Below are 25,094 nucleotides of genomic sequence, written 5' to 3'. Positions count from 1 at the left end.
AATTAAATGCATTCATTTTTTTGAAAAGATTTTATTTATTTATTTGATAGAGCCAGAGAGCACAAGGTGGGGGTGGGGTTGTGGAATGGCAGAGGGAGAGGCAGAAGCAAGCTCCCCCACCCCATCATGACTTGAACCGAAGGCAGACACCCAACCAACCAGGTTAGCCACCCGGGCGCCCCTAGAATTAAACACGTTCATATAGTATCTGTAAAACTTATGCATTCACAGGTTCATTTGATGGATACTAGTCATTTAGAAATTTGTTTTTTCTTTCTTTCTATTTTCAGTATCACTTGGACTACTTAGTAAGGAACAGATACAGTACACTGCTGATTGCATCCTGGCTCCCTTGAATGCAGAGGCCTTGGTGAAATTCTCCTTCTTTATCGATAGGCTGTCAGAGCTGGTTGCTTATTCCTCCGTTAGTCATTCTAGGATGAAAAGATAGGTTGACAGCTGCAAGAACTGTGTGCTGTTTTGTGTTCAGTTGAATAGCATTTTGTCCAGCCTGGCCAGATCATATGGAACCAAGTACTAAGAAATGTTCTGAGGGAATTCTTGAACACATTTTAAAAGACCAAATGTATTAACCTGTAGGAAGTAAAAGGAAAGGTATGTATTTTAGTCTTCTTTAAAATCACCTGTGGCGGAGAGATTACTAGTAAAGGAAAAGTTTCCCTTTTCAGCTAATTAGCAACAAAGTAACTTGGATAAAGGCTCATGTGGACTATCTATTTTTAGTCAGTACAGAAATTTAACCCGTGAGCTGTCCAGTCCCAGTAGAATAACTAATCCCCCCCCCCCACCAAAGGAATGTGCTTTGGGAGTCTCTTGACCTGGATTCATATCCATTTAAAAACTGTTTATTAAGTCTCTCAATCTCTTATCCCAGTCTCTCCAAATGGGAAGAATTCTCTCATTTCATAGTTGTGATAGCCTTCAAACCAGTTTTCTGTGCCTTTGTGTTTCTCAGATATGTTCATTAAAGTTTCCTAATGGTAAGGGTGAGTACAAAACTTTGGAGAACATAAGGGTGCAGAGCTAAACAGGCCATTGCATGCTTGACATTTTTTTATGATTTAAAAACAAATCATTTTGTTACATTCTGTTAGCATATGTGTTGTAAGTGAAATGCCTGCTCCAGCAATAGTGTTTATACTGTGCCTTTGAGGACCACTTGGTGCGTTTTTGTCCACCTCTGCAGGTGAAAGTACACATTTGTACATCTGTTACATTATTTTATTTTACTAGAGCTCAGATACATTTTAGTCTTTTGATGCTACTCCAGCACGTTGTTTTTAATATGATGAAAATAGCCAACTTTGGTCGTGTCCTGGTTACAAATTACACAAACCTGTCGGAGGTGCGGAGGTGCTTGGGTCAGCTCATATGTTTCAATATCTGCTGCCCCAGGATCCACTCAGCGCTGCATGCATGGGTGTAGGTCTGTCTGGGTGGATGCATGTTTGCTTCCGTCCTACAGTTCTGGCAATTTCTGCTAGAAGACTAGATGTTTGTTTCTTTTCTATATGCAGACTAGAGGGGTATATTCTGGAGTCCCATGCTTTTAACCTTTTTTCTTTCTTGTAGTGTGGGGAACCGAGATGGTATTTTCTTGTCATTCATTTTTTATTTTTTAAAAAATTTTATTCTCCTGAAATGGGAGAGCTTCAGGCATTCGGTCTGCATTTGATACTTGTGTTTTTCAGGGATGTGTCTTAGTTATCTTTGGCCGAAGTGGTTATCTCTTAATGGCAAATCACCAAATGCAATTTAGTTCTGATGAGATTGATGACCCTTGAGGACGAATTTGCTATGAATGACCTTTCAGACTCAGAGGCAAATTTGAACTAACTTGGTGAATAAATCTTTTTAAAGAAAGTTACATAAGGACTTTTGAAGGGTTAGGCTGTTCTTTGGCCCCTTGTGAGGTCCAGGTGGCTTGTCTAGTCATTCTGGCCGTAGTGTAACTGTCATCATCTGCCATAGATGCTCTCTGTGCCCTAAAGCAGAGAGGGTTTGTGAATTAAATGGGGCCGGGCTGATGGTGGAGGGGTGTCGTTATAGCAGGGTGGAAGGCACTCTTGCAGGGCTTGGAGAAATGCCAGCACTTCTCTCCCACATATGTGCCTGCACATTTAACCCAGTGACTCATTCTGTATGGAAGCCAGCAAGCATCAGTCTTCATTTTAAAGTGAAAGAATATTGTTTGATAAAGTAATTTGATTCCATAGCCAGTAGGGTGTAGACTCAGTGCTGTCTTGACGTTATACTCTAACTTCTGTTTCTTGTTTATCATATCACTAATATACACAGTTCCCTCCCCTTCTCCCCATTTTTCACCCTGTTTTAAATCTCACGTTTCCTGAAAAGATACACTGGAAAGCCCTTTTGGTCTTAACGTTCACATGTAAATCTTATTTAGGAGCAGTCAGGTTTTTTTGTCTTACATGAAAATAAAAATCTGTGTTGTAAATATGTGTCAAAAGAGTATCTAGCATTTAACTTTACTTTTCCATTCTTTGAATCAAGTTGATTTGAATGATTGTCACTTTCTGAGTTTTAGAAATTAACTCATGCTTTTTTGTTGGTGAGCCATGTCCCTAAGTTCTAGAACACACAGATTTCTATGTACTGTCCTTAAAAACTTACCTCTTTGAAATATTGCATGTTTAAGACCTAGCCACTGTCCAGGTGAAGAAATAGAATGTTGCCAAATTCTTGGTTTCTCCTCGCCTGTGTTATCCCTCCCCAGGCACTCTTACAGGTTTCGTGACCATTATTCTCCTGCACTTCTTTATAATGTATAGGCACCGAAGTAATATATATTATATAATGTCACGTTGCACATTATATAACTAGGCGTCCATTTGTGTAAACACATCTATTGTCAAAAAGCCGTATAGATGAAAGCTGTTTAGGAAGTGTGTCTATGCATCTTTGTGTTCCACACGCGAAAAGCTTTGGGACTAGGCTTATACTTGGCAGACTAGCTTGCCACCATTTGTTTGGGATTCCGCCAGCTCTTTGTTTTCGCATAGGCCGCTCCTCGCTGTATGAACGTGCCACTTTTGGCTTAGCCGTGCTGCTGTCAAAGACCACTTGGCTTGTTGAGTTTTCTTTCAGACACTGCTGCTCTGAACACTCTTGCGGCTGCCCATCCCCTTGTGTACATTCCAGAGGGTTTTTCTAGTTTGGCGTTGGTGGTCATAAAAATGCACCTGTTAACCTTTACTTGCTCCTGCCATCTACATGGTCGTGTTAGGTTTACACTCCCACTCACGCAGGAGACGGCTCCTTTTTGCTGTAACCGTAACCGCATTACCAACATTTGGTGAGGCCTAATATTCGCAGGTTTAGTGGGTGTGATGTCGTTATCTTGTGGTTTCAACTTGCATTTACTTGATCAGCAGTGAGATTACTCCTGAGAATAGCCATTTCCTGTTCTGTGAGTTGTCTGTTCATTGAGCGTGTCTGCTTTTCTGGTGTGTGGTGGTGGTGGTTTTGTTTTGTTTTGTATTTTTCATTTTGATTTGTAGAATTTCTTTTCTATATCCTGAACCTTTTGATTATTTGGAAGGTGAAGGGCTTCTCCCAATCTGATTATTTGTCTTGTCATTTCTGTAGTATATTTAGTTGAACAGAATTTTAAGATTTTAACATATCAATATTATAATTCATACTTTATGGTTTGTACCTTTGTGCTTTAAGACATCCTTTCTAAAACAGAGATCATAAAACATTCTCTTATTTCTTCTAAGATGTCTTAAATTTTGTCTTTTCACATGTAGATCTCTAAATTACTAAGTGTAGATTTTATTGTATATATTATGAGGTAGAGATCTAATTCAATATTTTTTTAAAATGGGTGATGAAAATTTCCTGTACTATCAGTCAAAGTGTCTTCTTTCTACGCTAATCTGTGGTGTCATGTATTGTGTGTAAATCTGTGTGGCTCTGTTTTAGTCCAAGCATGTAGGAGCAATACCTCATTGAGTCACTCTAGAGCAGATCAGATCAGGCAAGTCCCCTGCCTTGTCTCTTTACCAGTGTCCTTGCTGTGTTTGGACCTTTCCTTGTGCATGACTGTACCGTTTAGCGTGAGCTTACCAAGTTAGTTTCATGAGAAGTGTTTGCAGGATTTTGACTGGAGTTGTATTTAATATTAGCATAATTTGGGACAAATACCATTTATAAAACCAGGTCTTCCTATATGTGAACATAGTATAATTTCCTGTTTATTTAAGTCTTATCATTGATTTTTATCCAAAAGTTATATGCATCTTTTATTACATTTAGCCTGTGTACTTCATGTATTTATATTTTTAAACTAATATTTTATTATGAAAAATTTAGAATATGCACCCAAGTTAAAAGAATCATATAATGACCCTACCACCTAGATTTTACAGTGGTTAACATTTAATATATTTGCTTTATAACATATCAGTCAATTAATCTGTTTTTTATGCATCCCTAAGTAAGTTGTAGCCATCAGTATACGTCACTCCTAAACATTTAGATGTCTGACATTAACTAGAGCTCAACATTTGTTTATCGTTGTTTGCAGTGAATCGCACACATCTTAGTGTATTATTCTCAAATAGTCTTTATAAAAAATGTTTACATCTGTGTAACCCAAACAACCTGTTAAGATAAAGAATATGTCTGTCACCTCTGAAAACTCCAGTCCCTTCTTTGCTACCACCTCTGCCTTGAGAAGCAATCATTGTAGGAATGTTTTCACCGTAGATTGGTGTTGTCTGTTTTGGAACTGTGTTTTGTAAGCACTTTTTTTTTTTTTTAAAGATTTTATTTATTTATTCGACAGAGATAGAGACAGCCAGCGAGAGAGGGAACACAAGCAGGGGGGGTGGGAGAGGAAGAAGCAGGCTCATAGCGGAGGAGCCTGATGTGGGGCTCGATCCCATAACGCCGGGATCACGCCCTGAGCCAAAGGCAGAGGCTTAACCGCTGTGCCACCCAGGCGCCCCTTGTAAGCACTTTTTGTTTACATCATCGAGTCAGCGTATTTTTGAGGTTCACTCATGTCACATGTATGAGTACCTTGTATTTGTTGCCAAGTAGTGCCTTGTGTGACCAGAGCACGATATGTTTCTCTGGTCTTTTACCAATGGACACTTGGGCTTTTCCTTGTTTGGACTATTACGAAGAACATTCCATGAATATTGTAATATTGGAGACTTTTTTTTTTTTTTTTAGTGAATGTATGTCTTCCTTACTCTGAGTAAATACCTAGGAGAGGCATTACTGGGTTATAAGGTAGGTGTTTGTTTAGTTTTGTAAAAGAACTGCCAAATTATTTTCCAGAGTGGTTGTACAATATATTTTACACTCCCACCAACAGCGTGTGGGAATTCTAGTTTTTCTGCATCTGCACCAACATTTGGTGTTGTCAGTCTTCTTAATTTTAGCCATTCTGGTGGGTGTAGGTGGCTTCTCATTGTAGTTTAAAATTACACTTCCCTGATGACTAGTGACGTCAGGTACTTTTTCTTGTGCTTATTGGTCATATACATTAACTTCTTTTGCAAAGTTTCTGTTTACCTCTTTTGCCTATTTTTTATTGCTTTTTTTTTTTTTTTGGTCTTTTTGTAATTGAGTTGTAGCTTTTGTATATCCCAGATAGAAGTTCTTTTCAGATATACGTATTGCAAATAATTTCTTCCAGTCTATAGCTTACCTTTTTAAAAATAGTATCTTTTGAAGACTAAATATTTTTATGTTGATGTTTCCTTCGCTTTTTAATGGTTTTTGCTTTCTTTATCTTGTCTAAGAAACTTTGCCTATTTTCTTTTTTCCCCTATTTTCAAGTTACCAAAGCTGTCCTGTTTTACTGTCTTTTAGAAGTTTTGGGATTTTTTTTGAGAGAGAGAGAGAGCACACATGCAAGTGGGAGTGTGGTGCAGAGGGACGGAGAAAATTTTAAACAGCTTCCATGCCCAGCCTGGAGCCCAACACAGGGCTCCATCTCATGACCCTGAGCTCGTAACCTGAGCCAAAATCAAGAGTCCGACATTTAACCAACTGGGCCACCCAGGCCCCTCTAAATTTTAAATATCTTTAAATTCTAGTCATTTTTGGGCACCTGGGTGGCTCAGTCACTTAAGCATCTGCTTTTGGCTCAGGTCATGATCCCAGGGTCCTGGGATCAAGCTCCACGGAGGGCTCCCTGCTCAGTGGGGGGGTCTACCTCTCCCTTTCTGTGCCCTTCCCCTGCTCATTCTCATTCTCTCTCCCTCAATAAAAAAAAAATTTTTTTTTAATTCTAGTTATTTTTTAGACAGAATTTCTTCTTTTATTAAAGTGAAAAGTCTTTATAAAATAGACTGGATATTCTAATACCTGTGAGAAGGTAAGCCGTTTGATCCTGGTAATTTGGTTGGGTTGACTTGGTATGGTGCCCATTTTCCTGCCTAAATGGTAATGACTAGCACTGGATATATTACTTTGTTCAAAATGAACTGACTCTCTTCATGAGTACAACATGATGCTTGTTTTCTGGAACTTTCAGGTTTATTTGATTATTTTATGGGTTTTAACTACTCAGTCTCTTTAGTTGTAACCAGTAAATATACCTGGAGGTCTAGGGTACCTGACACAGATCTGAGATAACAGTTACCGAAGGACTCTGTGTCTCATATGAAGGTACTAGTAGATTTATGTGCAAACATTGATGTGCCCTGTGTTGCCATTTCCATTTTGTTCTGTAAAATTATAAAGGTAGGACATCTTTAAGGTGAAATTCATGTATGTGAAGTTGCAAGGCTCATAAAGCAACTTGTATTTTTTTTCTTTTAGAAGTGGTATAGTATTTGTGCTAATAAGTCCCCAGCTACTTTTCCAGAATTCTCTTGTGATCAATGAGACATTTAAGATGACTGAATAAGGACAGAGTAAAGTCGAGTAAGATTGAGTAAGATAAAGAACTGTTCAGTAGCTCAGGAAAGCACTGATTTGCAATAAATTAGACGTATTTGAGACCTTCCTCCTCAGCTGGCCCCTCAGCAATGTCTTGCAGTCCTCTGTGTTCTTAGTTGATGTTTATGCTTGTTTTCAGTACTAGCTATTTAAATCTTCAACTCCTTGAGCTCAATGCCTCACTACTTCCCATTGCATTTTGACAGATGACTTTCTCCCATTGTGTGGAGAAGTAAGGGACATCCTTCAGGAGTGTCTCATCTCAGGGCACCTGGGTAGGCTGTCAGTTAAGCAGCCAACTCTTGATTTTGGCTCAGGTCCTGATCTTAGGGTCCTGGGGTCGAGCCCCAAGTCGGGCTCTGCCCTCAGCGGGATGTTTGCTTGAGGATTCTCTCTCCCTCTCCCTCAACCCCCCCCCCCCCCCCCCCCCACACACGGGCTCTTTCTCTTTCTCTCTTTCTCTCTAAATAAATAAATAAATCTTAAAAAAAAAGTCTCTCATCTCATGCATGATGGGTGGGGTTTGACCTCTGATGTTCATGACATTGGGAGCCAACTGACATGAGGCTGATTTATGCTCCCCCCCAGCCCCCGCCCCAGGTGGGGAAACGGGTCTGGGACCAGGGATGGCTGCAAAAGCCAGTACAGTTGAGAATCTTGACAGGATATTCCTCTAATTTGCCCGTGAGAGAAAGCAAGAACTGAGCTCATGTGTAGTTTAGTACAGCCCCTTTTCTTTCTTTAGACTGAGGAGGAGGCCCAGTAGGGTGGAGGGTGAGTGGAGAAGAGCCAGTACCACAGATAGAAAGAATTTAAAATTTTGGCAGTCGCAGCTGTTATAGACCTCTGGGCCCCCACTTACCTAGGAGAAAAGCAAAGGCTAGGACAGGAGCCTGGGCCGCCCAAGGGAACCCTCACCATGTTCTCACAGACCTGAGCCATCACTTACCTACCCCTGAGAATTCTCCTTCTCTACCCCTTTCCATAGCCTATTCCCCTTTCTTTAGTTTTTTTCATTTAATGAAAAAACAAAACACAAAACCTCCTTCTACTCTGCCTCCTGTACCCACCCAAATATCACAAATGAATAATATGGGCTCCTTTTCTTCTCTCCTTCCCTTCAAGTTTTTCTGGTCAGTCAACAGAGACTGCTTTAACCCCAGATCGACTGGACTCTTGTTCCTTTCATCTGCTCCCTGAAGGAGAGTCTTCCCCAGGATTCTTTGCTGGGCCCTGTTCTAATCCCATGCTACATACTTCCCGAGCTGTAACTACTATCTGTTGATGGCTTCCAGTGCTTGGTGCTCCCGAGCTGGGAAAACTTGACTGATAACAGTAATGGTAGAGGACGAATCTAGCTGCCACTTAGTGCGTGCGCACTCTGTCAGACATTGTGTGCTGCTTTAGCTTAGCATTTAATTCTCATAGTAATTCTCTACCTCATCTTTTTGTAGGTGAAGAAATAGAAGCTTAGGTTAATTTGTCAAAGATCATGGAGCTCATAACAGTGGGAACTGGAGTTGGGATCTCAGTTCTGACTCTAGAGCTCCTTCAGTTGAACATTTTATTTTAGATCCTTTAGTTGTTGCTTGGATTACCCCTAACTGGTCCTATTTCATCTCTGTCATAGCCATCTTTATAAAGTGGAAATCAGGTCATGCCCCTTCTTGATTTGAAAATCTCGAGTGCTTCTTCAGGGACTCAAGATGCAGTTTAAATTCTGTAGCATGGTCTAAGGAACATTGCACGATCTTGCCCCTCTTACTCTTCCATTCACTGCTTCCCTCTCTTCGTTTATACTGATTAAGCCATAGTCAGTTACTTTCTGTAGTCTCTGACTGTACACATGCTGTTTCTTCTAGGACAGCTCCTTGCTTTGCCTTTCTCTGCCTAACTCCTACTAAATATCATTCCCAAGTTCGCTCCTTCATTAGTCCTTCCTGCTCTCTCTTCTGTGTCTTCCCATACCCTGGGCTTTGTAACCCCCGTGCCCCCAAGCACGAGGTTCTGTGGCACTCTTCACATAACACTATTTTAGCATCTTCAGGAGATGAAAGTGTATCAGGTATCGGACAACAAAATATCAGACTGGACTGGACTCGAGTACTAGCTCTGCCACTCATGGTTGACCTTCAATAAAATCATCGGACCTCTCTTAGAATCTTTAACTTTTCTCCATCTTCAAAATAAGGGTAACAGTACTTGCATCATAGTTACAAAGATTGACTGTAAAGTGTCACATAGTAAGCATTTCATTAATACAGTTATTAAATGTAGTGATAGTGATATTCCCATGAACAGAACAGACGTTTGTTTTGGACTACAGTGATCGGTGGTCTTCCATTCTTGCTTGTAAGTTCCTACGTTAGGAACAGATACCAGACTCAAACTTCCATAAACAATTAGGAATTCACTTCCTTTAAAAAGATGTGATATGATCATTCCAGATGTGGTATGATCAGTGGCTTGAAATGTCTTTGGGGACTTGTGTTCCTTCTGCTTCTCTGCTCTCATTCTCAGCATAGGTGTCACCTTGACGCTGGTTCCTCTCCTGGAGCCAGGATGGTAGCCAGTGGCAGTTGGGATTGCATGCTTCCTTATTCATGTTCAGGGGGAAGAAAGGGGTTCCTTTTTCTCATTTGCTCCTTTTTCTCATTTGCACGTGCTGCTTATTGGTCTCGACTGGCTTAGGCCTGCCTGTCTCAGCCATCACTGGCTGTGGGGGGATTCCCACAATTGTTTAGATCAGGGGTCAGCATTGCCAGTCATACACTCCCCCTTGCAACTGCTCAGCTCTGCTACTGTAGCGTGAAACAGCCACAGACAGCAGTGTAAGCAGACAGCTGCAGCCGGGTTCCAGTAAAACTTCATGGATGCGGACATTTGAATTTCATACCATTTTCTCCTGCTAATAAGTTTCCGTCTTTGATTTCTTTTCACTTGATCTAAAAGGTGGAAACATTCATAAGCTCATGGTCCATACAGAAGTGGGAGGTAGGCTGTAATTTGCTAACCCTGCTCTAGAGTAAAGTCGAGAGAGTTACTTTTAATGTTTATACAGGCAAACCCCATGTTTTGTTTTCTTTTTATCTCTAGTGCTTAGATGATTGTCTGGACATAGTAGGTGCTCAGTAAATATTGTAATGAATGAACACAGGTAGAAGCCTGCCTTCCTTCCAGTAGATCAAAAGGGCCCCTGAGGGTAGAGGCGGTGTTTTTGTGTTATTCTGCACTGCCTTGAATGTAGTAAGGGCTCAGATATTATGCATTACATGGGTGGCTTCTTTTTCCCAGGTTGATATTATGGGCAAGAAAGCAGATAAAAAAATTCTTACTGATGTTGTAAGTGTTGGAGCTGAAGAAATACACAGCAGAATTATTGGTGTGTGCATACTTCATCGATGTGGAGAATCGTTTAAATAGGTCAGGTCCTTTCATAGGTCCTGTTTGGGCACCATGCACATTGTTTCCACACAGTAGTAGCTGTGTCCATGGAAGCCATTCTTATCCCTCATGTTCTTTTTGACAGTTCGTACATTCTGGCGGGGAAGGGGGTTCGGCATAAGCAGGCATTTTTTTTTTTTTAAGTTTTTATTTATTTATTCGACAGAGATAGAGACAGCCAGCGAGAGAGGGAACACAAGCAGGGGGAGTGGGAGTGGAAGAAGCAGGCTCATAGCGGAGGAGCCTGATGTGGGGCTCGATCCCATAATGCCAGGATCACGCCCTGAACCGAAGACAGACGCTTAACCGCTGTGCCACCCAGGCGCCCCAGAAGCAGGCATTTTATTTGTTCTGTGTTTTGTGAAATTGGAAAAGCTCTGTCTACTTTGTAAGATACAGATTTTCCCATTACTTTATTTTTAGATATGACTCAAAGATAGGCCAGAAATACTTATGTGAACAATGAAATTCAACTGAATTTTTGTTCCCTTTTTCTTTTTGACTTTTAAAATTCCTTTGTAAGAATTATGAATATTTCCTCCTTGACTTAAGATAAGGTTTTGTTAGTTTTGAGGTGCCTGGGTGGTGCAGTTGGTTAAGCATCCCACTCTTGGTTTCAGCTCCGGTTGTGATCTCGGGGTTCTGGGATCAAGCCCCGTGTCGGGCTCCACATTCAGTGTGCAGTCTGCGTTAGATTCTCTCTCCTTCTCCCTCTGCCCCTTCTGCTTGTGCTCAATCTCTCTCTCGAATAAATAAAATCTTAAAAAAAAAAGATAAAGATTTTGTTAGTTGTGTGTTTTTTTTTTTTAAGAATTTATTTATTTAAAAGAAGAGAGCACAAGCAGGGGGATTGCAAACTCCCCACTCAACAGGGAGCCTGCCGCACAGCCCCACCCCAGGAACCCCGGAATGACGACCTGAGCTGAAGGCAGATGCCCAACCGACTGAGCCACAGAGATGCCCCCAAGGTTTTGTCAGTTTTGATTAAAAAATAAAGAAACTATGAAGTGAACAATGCTAACATTTATAAGGAAGATTTCAGAACAGATTGTACCTTACAGTGCCGTATCTTTAAAATTCAAGATTATGATTCTTCCCAAGTGATTATTTTTATCCATATGGGATGTATACCCTAATATAGTACTTAGCAAAGTGAATTTTTATTTTATTTTCATTTGGTTTTCTCCTCTGCTGGGGCTGTAAGCTAAGTGGCCTCTCTTGTTCATTGCTGCAGCATAGGGTAGGGTTTACAAGAGTACTTGTTGAATGAGTGAATATTCAGATGCATAAAATTTACCATCCTTTGATTTTTATTGCTTTATGCCTTAAAATTGATATTAGCTTATAGAGCTGAAAGTGCGTTATTTTGCTGATCTGAATTATGTTGACCAGAAATGTTCCATTTAAGGGCAATACTTTTATCCAGGATGGTATTATAATATCTCCCCACTGCTACAGGAGAGGCCTCACCTGATCAGAAGGACGGCACCTGTAAAGGGGACCTGTGCTTTCTGCCTAAACATCAGTTTCTCTATAACTTGCATAGATCTTTGAGACTTTGGCCTTTTTAGCTAGTCAGATCTTCTCGGGGTCATACTCCTGTGGGCCGTCAGCAACATACTGGGTTATTCTGGAATATCGCCAAGAGACCGGTATTTGAACAGTGTTTGCTGCAGTGTCTCCTGAGCTCAGGACAGTGGGAGACTTGGTGACTTTAGTCATGGGAAGGGGGGTGCATTTGTTGAAGCTGGGGCTGAGGAAGTGGTTGTGGAGGGAGTTGAGGGCAAAATGAGTCAGCGAGAGGAGAGTTACATGACATCTCAGAACATGTGATGAGATGACATTGGCCATCACTTTGGTTTTGAACTAAGGTGGGATCAGGAGGGAATGGCCAGACTTGGAGTGTGGGGCAGGGCAGCGAAATGGTGAAGCTGATGGGATTCTGGCTGTACCTGCCCTGGCTGTTCCCGTCCCTCACCCAGAACCAGCCTGTCCACCACCAAAGTGTGGTTTGGTTTTGTTTTTAAAATACTCATGTATGTTACATTTGCTTTACCATTTAGATGGGACAAAAAGTAATTTATATTTTTAGATTTTTGTGGGAGTCCCATGTAAATTGTCCAGTGAAGGTAATGAGGGCTTCCTGTACTCTGGGCCCCATAGCAGTGGGGAGAGAACACAGCAGTGGAGTCTAGCACCAAGCCTCTGGGAATGTCATTGTCCTTGAGGCTGCAGAGCAGTGTTTGTTGAATGAATGAGCGCGCATGATTGCGGAGGAAGACTAACGTGAGAATGATCTGAGCCTTTTTAAGACTCAAAACGACAGCTCCCAACTAAAGTTTTCTGGATGGTCAACTTTTGGGGAATCATGAAAATTGGAAGAAATGGCAAATACACCCACATGACAAATGACCCATTCTTAAAAGTAGATTCAGAAGTGTACGTTCAACTAAACTGTTGTCTCATGACAACCCTGGGCAAATTCTCTGATGAAGAATTAGTGTTAAGTGCATTGAAAAGAAAGCCATGTAGAGTAGGAGACACTACAGGTTTACTAAGTGCAACTTGTTTAAAAAGAAAACAAAAACTAATTAGGCATTTTGCTAAGCTTTCTAGGCTAAGTGGTCAGGACAGTCTTGATATTTTTCCTGACTTCACCAAGGTATTTAACACCATCTCTGAAAATCTCCCTGTGCCTAAGATGGCAAAACATGGTCATTTGATATGGTTTGAAGCACAGCCGGACTGTGGAACGGTCCCCACAGAGCGCTGATTGAACGGGCTGATGTCAGCTGGAAGGGAGCCCTGCCCACTTAGCGCTCAGTGAATTGATGGGTGGCGCCGAGCTCTGAGGGGAGCCTAGTGCCCGGAGTGGGGGGGAGGACACACTCTGCAGAAGAAAGGCCTGGCTAGGAAGGTGGACTTTAACAGGGTTAGCACGCTTTTGCAAAGTGAACTCACCCTCGAGGACAAGCTGGGAGACGCTTGAAGTAGTGGATCGGTTTTGTTTGTTTTTGCTTTTTTAAGGCCTAGTATTTTGTTGGGGGCTGGTTGTTTTACTTGCTTTTAGTCGAGGGAGTTGGCCTGCATGAAATGACTTAATGGAGAATCCCCTTCAGTATTTGTGTTCTTAGCGACCAGAGGGAGGGAGGTGGAGATCCCAGTGTTGGGTGGGCTGCTCTGGACTCGTGTCTTCAGATGGGGGGCTGCTGTGAGGGAGCCAGTGATGGCAGACTGCTCAGAGGACGAGGCGCTTTCGGGGAGGCCCTTGGTGCAGGGGGTGTTGCCCATTGTGTGAGGCAGGGGTGGAGATGCTGGGGGTGGTGAGTTTGGGGTGCAGGGGGGACAGCTCCATTTGCAGAGGTTTGAGCAGCTTCTGCCTGGCGGGGGAGTTGGGTTTATTCTCTTAGGTGCATTTGGGGCAAAAGTCCGGGCAGCTGGTAGAAACTGTGCGGCAAGCAGAGGGAGGGTTGTGAGCGGAACTTGCATGCAGGAGATAAGTAGAGACAGCTTTCTCTTGGGTTTTTATTAAGTTTGAGACCAGTGGCTGGATTCACGGCCTTTTCCTTACCACCTCATTTAGAACTTGATCCTTAGCTCCTTGTATCTTCTTTTTTAAAACCAGTTTAATTTTGTTTTTATTTTTATATTTTTTCTTTCTGCTTTGAAACTTTCAAACCGGTATAACAGAAAAAGCTTCGTACGTTGAAAGAGTTGTATACTGTTTCTTGGATTTACCAACCATTAGCACTTTGCCGTATTTGCTCTATTTATCTTTTTCTCTCTTGTTTTTTGGGCCTCTTTGAAAGTAAGCTATAGTCATCATAGCAATTTAACTCGCTTACCTACTCCCCTATGTATCTCCTAAGTACAAGAACGTTCTCCTACATTACTACAATAGAGTTCTCAAACCCAAGAAATTATCTAATTACACATTCAGATTTTTCTCGTTGTCTCTAGAAGCGTCTTTAAAACTTGAAGCTTTTTTTTTTTTTTAATTGTTTACTTATCCAGAACGCAATCGTGAGTTAACATTGGAGCTCTTCAAAAACTGGGGATGTACTGTATGGTGACTAATATAACAAAATAAAAATTATTAAAAACAAAACAAAACATTGGAGCTCTTGACATTTCAGATTCTTAGCCCTAACCCACTGGAGCATCTGATTCTTCAGGACTAGAATGGGCCTGGAAATCTGTGTTTTCCTAATTTTTTCATATGAAAACATTCAAACCTTTAAGACACTTACAAGAAAAGTCCATTTAGAGTCACCAGTTGTTAATATTTTGATGCCTTTGCATTCTCTATTTCTCTCTCTAGACACATACACACCATTTTATGTATTTATTCATTTTGCTGTTGAACCATTTGAAAGTTAAATCATAATACTTTACCCCATAATACTTTAAGTCATAATAACATCCTTCAGCTTTTTTTTTCCTAAGGACAAGGATATGCTCCAGCATAATCACAATGTAATTACCATGCTTAGGAAATTTAACACTCCTTTAGTACTGTTACCTAACCTAAAGTCTGTATTCAGATTTTCCTAATTTATTCCAATAATGACTTTAAACTGACCCTCCAGCCCACCTTTAAATTCTTGATGTCTCTTTCACGTAAAGATTTTTTTTAATTAAATTATATTTTCCCCCGCAAAGGCTCATAGGTAAACTGTATTTTCTTTCTAAAATGTTTTGCTTTTTGTGATTTTCTAAAGATTTTACCAGGTGTACAGGGTGAAGATTACAGTAAAGAGAAACTTTTCGATTTCTTCAGTGGTCTGGTAATTTAAGTTTGTGGGTCATGACAAGTTGGGGGGAAACATGCAAATAAATACACCGGTAAACTAGTTTTCAAAAGAAAGTCAAGCGGCCAAGTGTTGGCAGGGCTGTTGGGTGGCAGAGGAATTAGATTTATTCCATCCAGTTGAACTTGAGGGGAAAAGAACTGGCTTAGAAATTTTTTTTGTGACTCATCATAGCTAATGAAAATATTCCTTAAAATTATCACAGTTTCTCTTGCCTTTGCTCGCTGTGATACCTGCCGCTAAACTACATTTAGTTGACATCATGTCTGACCTGGCCTCTGACTTTCTGGCCTTTCTCCTCGCTGGCACAGTGTTTGAGCCAGTGACAGGGCTTCTGTCGGTGATTGTGTGTCACAGATCCAAGCTGAAATAGATGTCACACTTCAGAATGTGAACCATGGAACCCTGTTAAGGTTTAAGTTAGATTTCCCAGTTTGGTAATATATAAAACATAAAAAATAAAATTTTGATAGCGTCAAGATTAAAAACTTTCACCCATCAAAAGATGCTTTAAGAAAATGAATAGGAAAGTCACAGCCTGGCAGAAGATTTTGTAAAATATAGTTCTGTTAAAGGACAGGCGTCTGGGAAATACAAGGAACTCCTACAATTCAATTTTAAAAAGCAATAAAAAAAAATAGGCAAAAGATTTGAACAGACAGTTCCCAAGAGAAGATAAATGGCCAGTAAGCACATCAAGAAAGTGCTCAAACGTTGGTCTTCAGGAGAATGCAAATTAAACCACAGTGAGATATAACTGCATACTCACCAGAATGGCCAACGTTAAAAAGACTGACAACACCAAATGTTGGCAAGATCCTAGAACAAAAGAGCTCTCATACATTCTCAGTAGGTATATAAAATGCTAGAACCACCTTGGGGAAAAATCTGGCAGTTGCTTATGATACTGAATGTACATGGGCCCAGTGATCCAGCTATTCCTAGTGATTTAACCCAAGAGATATGCGGGCATGTATTTCTAATATGTGAGCAATCGTCTTGTACAGTAATATTCCTAACAGCTTTGTTTATAATAGTCCAAAATGGGAAAAAGTCCAGGTTTCTACCAATAGCAGAACAGCTGCACTCTGATATACTCTAATATATTTATACAATAGAATACTACCCAGCAACAGAAAAGAATGAACTGCTACTACATAGAACGTCCTTGGCTCTCAGGAACATAAAGCTAAGGGAGGGAAGCCTTACACAGATAAGCACATATGGTGCCATGCCATTTTAAGAAACTTCCAGAATTTTTTCACCTGCAATGAAAAAGAAGAAAGAAAACAAACGGGCTGCCTCTGGGGTTGGGGTTGAGGTGAAAGGTGACTGGAAAGGGCTATGAGAGAACTTAGGGGTGGTGTTAATAATGTTCTATGTTTTGACAGGGATGTGGGTTACACAGTGTGTATTTTTGTGAAAACTCAGAATGTACACTTAAAATTAGAGCATTTCATTTCATGTAAATTTCACATTAAAAATGATAAATATTGAACTGTAACTTACGATATAGAAGCTGAAGTACTTAGGGGATGGGAACCAATGTCTACAACCTATTTTGAGATATTTTATGCATATAAAGTAGACTAGTATATGGCTATAGAAGGATGAATTGACACGCCGTAAGCATTGTAATAAAATGTTCATGGTAGAAGCAAAGTGATATTATATGGGTATTCTTTGTAAAATTCTTTCAGCTTTGTTGTGTGTTTGAAAATGTTCATAGTAAAACATTGGAAAAATACTCATGTTGTTTTTTGAGGCATATGAGACAGCCATGGAGGGGGCACAATGGTCAAATGCTGGCAGGTTTTCATGGGCTGTCCTAAGATGCTTCCACGTTTTGCAGCTGTTTTATTTAGCAGTCTTTATCTGACAGAGCGATGATAGAAAGCTTCATTTTCTTCCAGTCGTTGTGCTTAGCTGGACTAGATTAGTCTGTGGGTGACAGAGGCTCTTGACCATCTTTGGGACTGATTCCTTAACATGCCAGTCACCCTGCATTTCTAGTCTCTTTGGTTTAAATCAGATCTCATTTTCAAAGCAGAATTTCTTGTCTCCTATTAGCAGTGAGGCAAGAGGGCCTGAAGTGGGGGAAAGGCTCTCTCTTTGTGGTCTGCTTTGGGGCAGTGCCCTCCTTGCGTCTTCTATGTTTTTGGCCTATGATTTCCTAATAATTTGACTCTAAAACCCGTATGTTCTGCAGTTGACACCTGGATCTACTGTATACTTTGTGCCTTGGGCCTTTATATATTCCTTCCCTTCTCTCTCCATTTGCGTCTATAGGACAGTCTGTCATAAATGTTGAATCCTTTTGTCCTAGAAGTGGAAACTGGTGAGGAAGGATAACTTTGGATCTTTTGCTGTCTAAAGTCGTTAAGGTCAAAAAGCCTTTGGGGACACAGTTGCAAATCAGTTGTGGTCATGCCTATTGGCTTTGTGACCTAGTCTCATTGCTTCACAGTTGGAGTTAAATGAGTGGGACTAGGCTTTTTTTCATGTTACTGTTTTAGTTTTGAAAAAAGAACTTTTTGTTTGCTTGAACAACTTTTCACTACCTCAGAGTTTCTGAGTGGACCCTAGAACTTAGTTTTCTCTATACCTTCTGCTACTCCGAGTTCAGCAGTAGACTGTCTGATTTTGAACTCCATAATAACTAAACACCACTAATAACTGTTACCACATACAGATGATCGATTAGCCAAGGAGTGCTTTTTCCTCCAAGTGTTCTCTTTCTTGAGTCCTCTGTAGGGAGAATTAATTAATTCGAAAGCACTAACTCATTGGACCTGGCGTGAGAAATGAGTTTTTGGAGTTCACTACCATTATATCATGATTTTAGCATCTCACCAATGGAGCTTTGGGACATCACAGATTCATAAGGTGGTTGGTTGATGGACCTGTGTTCATCACTGCAGAAGAGAACAACTGAATCCACAACACAAACATAGGTGTACGCTGGGACAGTGGTTCCTCAGACTGAAATTCCAAAGAGTGATAAAGGTTCCAAACAGTAAAGGGAGGCTGGTATAGATAGGTGCGGCTAATATTTCACTTTCCCTTACTTATACTGGTGAAAATGGAAATGACCTTCTCAAGTTTGTTTTACTAAATTCTAATACCCCTTGTCACTCCCTCAGCCACTCATGCCTTTTCTGTACAGGGTCAGTCAGGAGAGCAGTTTGAGGCATCTGGCTGTGGGGCCAGGTGCATGGGACCGCGGCGTCCTTCTAACTTGGGCCTTCTTATGTTCAACATAGGTGTCATTCGCAAAGGTGGATCAGTGAGGAACTGATCGGACACAAAGCAATGAAAACTTGGTCATAGACCAGCTTGAGTTCATAACCAGTGTTTGGTAAACGCTGGGCTTCTTTCTTAATATTTCTCTTAACTATTCATAGGTCTTTTCCTGTTGTGAATTAATTTTAAGATAATTCATGGAGTTGGAGGAAACTTGAAGTGACATGACATTTGTTAGACTGAACTTTGCACCCTTGTTTTTCAAGTGTTAGGAGAAAGAGGGTTGATTACTCATATAATATCAAGAATTTGAGAAGGAGTTTATGCATTTAACAAATGTTCATGGAGTTCTTACAAGGTATAAGGCAAATGTACAGTAATGAACAAGGCAGTTGCAGTCCTTGGCTTTGTGAAACTTGCATTCTGGAGGAAGAAAGAGATTAAGAACTAAATACCAGTGAAATAACTCTGTGAAGAAGTACATACTACTGTTAAAGCATATTAGAAAATGCTGTCACAGGAATGAATATATAATGGGAAAAGGATAGTCTCTTCGACAAATGGTGTTAGGGAAACTGGACAACTTTTTTACACCATACACAAAAATAAATTCAAAATGGAGTAAAGACCTGAATGTGAGACCTGAAACCATGAAAATCCTTGAAGAGAGAACAGGCAGTCATCTCTCTAACATTGGCCATGGCAACACATTTCTAGATATGTCTATAAATAAAAGTTAAAATAAACTTTCAGGACTGCATCAAACTAAAAAGTTTTGCAAAGCAAAATAATCAGCAGAACTGAAAGGCAGTCTATGGAATGGGAGAAGATATTTGCCAATTACGTATCTGATAAGGGGTTAGTATCCAAAATATATAAAGAACTGATTCCAATCAACACCCAAAAAACAAATATTCCAATTAAAAAATAGGCAGAAGACATGAACAGACATTTCTCCAAAGAAGACATACAGATGGCCAGTAGACACATGAAAAGACGCTCAATATCACTCATCATCAGGGAAATGCAAATCAAAACTACAATGAAATATCACCTCACACCTGTCAGAGTGGCTGAAGTCAAAAACACAAGATATAACAAATGTTGGTGAGGATGTTGAGAAAAAGGAACCCTCTTATACTGTTGGTGGGAATGCAAACTGGTGCAGCCACGCCGGAAATTAGTATGGAGGTTCCTCAAAAAATTAAAACTAGAACTACCCTATGATCTAGTAATCACACTACCAGATCTTTACCCTCAAAATACCAAACACTCATTCAGAGGGATATATGTACCCCAGTGTTTATTGCAGCATTATTTACAATAGCCAAACTATGGAAGCAGCCCAAGTGCCCAATGATAGATGAATGGATAAAGAAGAAGTGGTTTATGTATATAATGGAATATTATTCAGCCATAGCAAAGAATGAAATCTTGCCATTTACAACAACATAGGTAGAGCTAGACCATATAATGCTAAGTGAAATAAACCAGCCAGAGAAAGATAAATGCCATGTGATTTCACTCATATGTGGAATTTAAGAAACAAAACAAAACAGCCAAGGAAAAAAGAGAGAGGCAAACCAAGAAACAGACTCAACTCTAGAGAACAAACTGTTGGTTACCAGAGGGGAGGTGAGTGGGGGATGGGGGAAAGAGGGGATTGGGATTAAAGAATATGCTTATCGTGATGAAAAAAATAATTAAAAAAAGAAATAATAAAAGACAACAAAAAAAGAAAATGCTGTCCCAATATTTTGGGAGGGCTTCTTTGAAGCGGCCGGATTTAAGCAGAGCAAGCAGGAGATAGCTAGGCTGGGGACAGACACGCGGTGGTCCACCAATGTTGACATTCAGGAAGAGGGTGTGGCCTGTGCAGAGACCCTGCAACAGGACCGGAGCAGGGTGGAGTTTTTTTTGTATCTGGAACATACGCAGCTACAGGAAATGACACAAAATGAAAGCCAGAGTGGTAGGCTGGGGCCATGTCAAGCAGAGTCTTTTAGACCACATCAAAGAGTTTTATTTTATCCTAAGAATAGTGTGAAGCCACTCAGGGGTTTTTAGAGGGTAATGATATAATCGGATTGAAAAAAAAGGTATTGTGGGGGTGCCTGGGTGGCTCAGTTGGTTAAGCCTCCAACTCTTGATTTTGGTTCAGGTCATGATCTCAGGGTCGTGGGATGGACATCAGACTCCGTGCTCAGAGGGTAGTCTGCTTGAGATTCTCTCTCTCCCTCCCCCTCCCCAACTCCTTGTACAGTCCCTCTCTTTGTCTCTCAAATAAATAAATCTTTAAAAAAAGAGAGAAAAAATATCGTGGCTGCTGACTGGAGCACTAAAGTATGTGAAAGTATTATAGTAGCCTAGGCAATGATGGTAGCATGGATTTGGCTGATCCCAGTAGGGAGGCAGAAATATGAACGATCTGAGACACAGTTTCCCATTTTTTATGTCATGGCACATATAAATGGTTTTTAAAAATATCATGCTGTGGGAAATAGACAAGGATGACGCAGGGCCTGAGGGGAATTTGTATCTTGGCATAGTTGTGACCCATGTGCATCAGCCTGATGGAGAGACTCTGTGAGATGGGTGTTTGGGAAAAGAGGAAGAAAATGAAGTCAAGGATGAATCCTAGGTTTTTGATTTAAGCAGCTGGCTTGACGGAAGTGCTCCTGAGATTTGGACAGCTAGAGAGGAGAGGGGAAAGATCGTGGGTTCAGTTGTATATATGTAGAGTTTGGGGTTTCCATAAGTGTTCACATGGGATATTGAGTAGACCAGTATGTGGGTTTGGACCTCAAAGGAGAGAAGAATTTAAGCCATGTGGAGGGTGGCTGAAAGTCAGCTAGGGAGATGGCATAGGACCAAGGCATGCATGCAGAATTTCCACATTTAAAAGTCAACTAGAGGAGACTGAACTAGCAAAGGAGCTTGAGAATTAGAAAGTCCAGAAAAGTAGAAATACGAGATGATTCTGAAGCAGTGAAAGTTAAGGAAGGAGAATGTTTAAGGAAGGAGAATTCTTCTGCGAGGGAGGGCAAGTAAGACGAGGACTGGGCATGTTCCATGGGCTTCAGTGACCTAGAAGTCATTGGCATGACTTAGGTCATGCCAATTAGAGCAGCTACAGTGCAGAAGCGAGGTCGCAGCCTGCGGGTCGTGAGGAGAGAATGGGCCATCAGAAAGTGAAGGCAGTGAAATTACAGCTCTGTGGAGAACTTCCTCTGTGATGGGGAGGAGAAAGAGCAGGGGCTAGCTTTGGCCTTGCGAGGCTGCTGGGACAGGAGAGGGAGAAGGTGAGGAGGGGGAGGGGCCGAGGGATTGGGAGGAAAGCAGAGAGTGGATGCGGGTGAATGGAGGTTGGTGATGGTTGGCAGTGCGGTGGAGACAGTTTCCTGCCGAGGCTTTTTTCTGTGATGTAAGAGGCTATGACATTTCTGAGTATGAGAAAACAGACTACCTTAGGGGCAGAGATGTTGGAACTAGCCCTTGTGGAGAACGGGAGAGTGAGTGTTCTGGAGAGTGAGTGTTCTAGAGCCGTGGGCGGGGTTGACAAGCAGCCCTGAGGGTCGGTTGGGGTTGGCTCCACTGCGTGCTGTGCGTGATTTCATTTGGTGTGCCTCGCTGCCTTTCCAGTCGTGGAGAGGGTGAATAATTGTGTTCATCCAGGGAGACAACTGTGGCAGATGGATGCACTGAGGGGATAGAGGGACGAGGGGTTTTGAGAGTCAGGGAGTGATTTCACTGAGCAACTGTGGACTCTTAAGATGGATATGGAAAGATGTGAAGGCAGGAGGTGAGAAGGGGTTCAGAAGAACGTAGAAGCAAGAGAACGACAGGATCCAAGAAGAAACTGTTGAGCTGGAAAAATAGGAGGGTTATGATCCAAGTGGGTGTTTTTATCCTATGCATCGCACGTTCGGTGCAACCTCAATCTTCCCATATGGCTGTGGTGTTCCCCAGTGGGGGGCACTGTGTTTAAGGAGATTTTACTCAATGCCTGCTGAGTTGCCTTTTGTTATGTCTGTAATACTGGCTATTTAATATTAGGTTTCAAGTGGTAAAAGTTGCTCATGTTTGCCTTGGAGGCTATATGTACACAAAAAGGTGTGTGTGTGTTTAAGAAATATATTTTTGGTATCTTTTGTTATCCTGCAGTTCTCCTGATGGGCTCAAGCAAACAGAGCTTTCATAGCAGAGTTACAGAATCTGTAAGGTTGATTGTGTCAGGAAAGCTACAGAGATACTTCAGCAAGGATGAAGATTTGATTAGGAAGGTGAATTAGGGTGAGTTTATAAGAAGATCCACGGTAGGGATATAAGAATGAATGTTGGATAGAGGATGGAGCGGAACAAGGTCCCTGGGGATGAAGGAACGAAAGAGAACACATTTGCCACACAGATAGATATTGACGTCACGTGGTAATGGCTAGTATGGAGGTGAAGACATCACCAAGGGGAGGGGGCACTGGGGGTGATCCATCATAGTGACTAGGTGGGGGGAGAACAGTAGACTTGGGTGGCATGGGCCTCAGGGACAGGGTTTTGTTGTTGTTTTCTTTTTTAGGTGGTAAGGAAATGATGGTCTGGAAATTGGTAAGAGCAAGAAGTCCTTGCCTCCTCCTCCAGACCCCGAGAATTAGAGACGGCTAGGACAGTAAGTAGTTCGATAGTTCTCTTTATGTGCGGTCCTGAGACCAGCCACATCTGATCACCTGACTGGGAACCGGATAGAAATGCACATTCTCAGGCCCCACATGCTCAGCAACGCTGGGGGTGGGCCCAGCAATCTGTGTGTGTGTTCTAAAGATTTTATTTATTTATTTGTCACAGAGAGAGAGAGAGCACAAGCAGGGGGAGCAGCAGAGGGAGAGGGAGAAGCAGGTTCCCTGCTAAGCAGGGAGCCCGATGTGGGACTAAATCCCAGGACCCTGGGATCATGACCTGAGCTGCCGAGATGTCCATCAGTCTGTGTTTTGACAAGCCCTCCAGGTGTGCTCTTGAGAACCACTGCTGCAATGATAGCTGTTTGGATGCGGGGAGGAAAGTAGTCCGTGTGACCCGCGAGCGGTCTGATGGATTTCCCCTGGTATGTTTTGGAAGCGGGCAGAGCCTGGACTCAGTAAACATGAGACTTGGCTCTTGTGGTCTCCAGTGGCATCAGGCTGATAATAATAGTCTCAAAGCACATGTTAGAAGTTTGGTCTTTGCCTAGACCTAGGAATTTGCTATTAGCCCCAGCAGTGATTACAAGGACTTGTTCATTTATTACTTTAGTTGTCATTGCTAGGGTTTCAAACACACGATTTGCTATATGTGCTATATGCACATGAATTTATTTTTCAACTTTTCATGAACATTTCCTGTCATAAAAATAAGTTATTATTGTAAGTGCTAGTTACTTGCAATTCAGAATTTCTTTTTCCTTAAGGAATGTGATAGATTGCGTGTTATTTCAGATTTATCCTAATCACTCTATTTGGAATACACAGGTATGCCATTATTGTGACACTAAGGAGGGAAAACATTTTATTAAAATCTGCAAAACGTGTCAAAGGTGAAGGAGAAGGTTGTGTAAATGTGTGTGATTTGTGGAGCGGGAATCGTTGGAGCTGTGTTGAAGAACCTGGATTTAGTAGGTGTGATTCCTGTCTCAGTCCAGCACTGGCCACAGACCTGCATTTTAGGATGCAGCTGGCTGGGCACAGGCCCGTAAAGGGAGAGAAGGAACCCCAGCAGCTTGGGCAGCCATGGTGGCAGGCTGGCATCATGAAGAAGAGCTGGGACTGGAGATGCGGAGGCTTGTGCATACGTCCTGGTGGGTTCATTGGAAATGTGTTGCATGGATGACTTCGACAAGCATTTATTTTGCATGCTTGGTTTGTGCTGAGACACATTTTAAAGGCAAGGAAATTGAGGCCCCAAAATTGATGTCTTCCCCAAATCAAAGTTAGTGAAAAAGCCAGGAATTGAATCCAGGTTCCTTATGTATGAAATGTGCTCCCCCCCCCCCCATGTGAGTGTAGTGGCTTGGTTTCCTGTGGCCCTAGAACAGGTCTGTTGTCACTCTCCCTCTCTCTGAAAACAACAAAACAAAACAAAAAACCTCCAAAACACTAAATTTGCATGATGGCGGGTCATCTTAAATCCCGCTCAATAGATGAGCCACTATCATGTAACATTTTAGCAAGCCCTAACTTTGGCAGGACAGATCTTTGAGAAAGGGCAAGGGCAGCAGGAAATGGCTCTTGGTCAGAGGACACCTAAGACGCTTGTCAGTTTTGTTCAGTTAGCCCTGATGCCTCGTTTGCTCTGTTCCAAATCAAATATTGGAACCATAGGTTGCTGACTCCTCTTCACAACATTTAAATGTTTAATTTGCATGTGAAGCATTCAATTTGACCAAAAAAAATTGAATACTCATAATAAATAATTTTGGAAGGCTGCTGCCTTGCTCTGGATACTATTTGTGCTAAATTAATATAATACACTAATCAGAGCTCTGATGAATTCTGTGAACTGCTAATCTTAAATTAGTGGATAGATGGTATTGGCACTGGGCTGGTTTTATTTCACAGAAGGGATGATTTGGAGGTGGGGGTGGAGGGAAGTGGAAAAAATCAGAATACAGTTGCACACTCTCTT

General features: G+C 41.5%; 1 protein-coding gene across 2 annotated transcripts in view; it reads left to right on the top strand.

The window, feature by feature from the left end:
• The window catches only part of ASPH (aspartate beta-hydroxylase), a 209,561-nt gene that overhangs the window by 3,478 nt on the left and 180,989 nt on the right, over positions 1-25,094 (top strand). The gene's annotated exons all lie outside the window — the stretch shown is intronic.

This window comes from Ursus maritimus, unplaced genomic scaffold, assembly GCF_017311325.1.
Source record: "Ursus maritimus isolate PB19 unplaced genomic scaffold, ASM1731132v1 scaffold_9, whole genome shotgun sequence".
In the NCBI taxonomy this organism is placed as follows: Eukaryota; Metazoa; Chordata; class Mammalia; order Carnivora; family Ursidae; genus Ursus; species Ursus maritimus.
This window is presented reverse-complemented; position numbering and strand designations above follow the sequence as displayed.